At 41.8% G+C, this 1,808-nt stretch overlaps 1 protein-coding gene across 1 annotated transcript in view; it reads right to left on the reverse strand.

Moving 5' to 3' along the window:
* The window catches only part of ptp4a1 (protein tyrosine phosphatase 4A1), a 16,448-nt gene extending 15,170 nt beyond the window's left edge, over nt 1-1,278 (reverse strand). Inside the window, exon 1 of the mRNA XM_014023079.1 lies at nt 1,108-1,278. The gene's annotated coding sequence lies outside the window, so the exon portion shown is untranslated. The remainder of the gene's footprint in view (nt 1-1,107) is intronic.
* Nucleotides 1,279-1,808: the final 530 nt, after the last annotated feature.

Consider the following 1,808-nt stretch of genomic DNA (forward strand, 5'->3'; position numbering starts at 1 on the left):
GATTAGTCGACTAATCGAATAAATAATCTGTGATTAATCGATTATAAAAATAATCGTTTGTGGCAGCTCTACTTGTGACGTCCACGGCCTACCCCAGTTACCACTACTGTGCATGTGTGTCAAGGACAGAAAGGTAGACGTGGCAGTGGATTATTAAAATTAGTCATCGATTAATCGATTATTAAATTAGTCATCGATTAATCGTTGCAACCCTATTGAATGCTGTCTCAAGTTTTAAAGGGTATCCACAGTACTCCTGATTTCGCACCACTACCCATAAATCATAGCGTAAGCAGGTTCATATTCCTGCTTGGCTGTTTATTACGAGGATACACCATCGCTGTTTCAAAGCTTTTTTACATCAAAATTTGGCGTAAATGGCCACATATCAGAGGTGTATTTACTGTAAGGATGTTTTTAAAAGCTTTAAGGACAATACTATACTGTGTACTTGTGTGGTGGTAGTAATAGTTATTGTTTTTGAGGTGAACTGGTCAATTTATCATAATATATTGATTTTAGGCCATATCGCCCAGCCTTATAAGGCTGCTGCTGTGATCATCTTTGGTTTTTTACTATAAAAACTTTGGCACTAAAAGCAGGAAAATGACATAAATGATAATGAAGCACCTCCATCTGATAAAACATAAATATTACTTTAAAAAACAACGTGTTACTGTGTTCAGTACACGGTTTAAAATATCCTTTGTATGAGCAAAGACTGGGCGTCATCAAATAAGGCCTACAGACTCTGGTTAGAGCAGTTTATGAAGCTTTGAAGTAAAATAATAAAGACTAGTTTAATTATTAGTCAGTCTGTGTTAAAATGCTTACATTTAAGAGTAAATTAGCGCAAAGACGCGTCGATTTTATTTGATAAAAACTTCGAATAAGCCTCGACTAAACATGACAACAAAATCCTTGAGCTAAGCTATAAAACAGGCTCATGTTGAGTTTACTGTGAAGTTAAATGTTGTAAACATAAAAACACGGGATGTGAAGGCCGTGATTTAACGACCCGCTCAGGTCTACAGCACCACGGGCCCACGGCACGACACGGAACAAAATGGCAGCCACAAAAACACACACTTACTGGGATATGCTTACTCATTGAAGAATGTAGCTCAATCATACAGCCGGTCCCCAGAAAACAGGTAGAGATATGAGTGTTTTCCCACCATACAGCGCTGTTTGTCAGGGCCGAACCGAGCTCCGCTCATCACATCTGCCAGGAGGGAACTGTTCCCGTGTCCTGCCCAATTCAGTTCTCCCTGAAAATCTGTTCCCGTGTCGGGAGCGCGCACTGCAGCCAGACAGGCGGATGTGTATGGAAAGCATAAAGCGCCACAAATCACCACTACTTAAAAAAATGCCGTTTTATAAATCAGAATGCCGTAAACACCGCCAGAACGCCGTCCTTTTTGCCATTTGTAAAACGCCGTTAAAAAAACATGTTTTCTGTGGTCAGTGAACGCCTCTTATAACGCCGTCAAAAACATCGTTTTATACACCGCTTTCTCCACATCTATAACGCCATAAAAAACAGTTTTATTAAAGTTTATCTTACACCCCCGTGAAAAGATAACTCCGCCCCGAGGCGAAATTTGAAAAATGCATCAAAGTGGGTAGAGGAGGGGGAGTGGGTGGGGGAGGGGGAGTGGTCAAGGGTTCGACACACAGGCTGTGTCCAAAACGGCAGGACGGGTCCTCCGAAGGTCGAATTTGTCGGACGTCCAAAACCGAAGACTCCTCCGATGCGTCCGACAAATACGTCCTTCCTTTTCCCCGAATCGAAGGACAGGTCCGAT

This window comes from Austrofundulus limnaeus, unplaced genomic scaffold, assembly GCF_001266775.1.
Source record: "Austrofundulus limnaeus strain Quisiro unplaced genomic scaffold, Austrofundulus_limnaeus-1.0 Scaffold356, whole genome shotgun sequence".
NCBI lineage: Eukaryota > Metazoa > Chordata > Actinopteri > Cyprinodontiformes > Rivulidae > Austrofundulus > Austrofundulus limnaeus.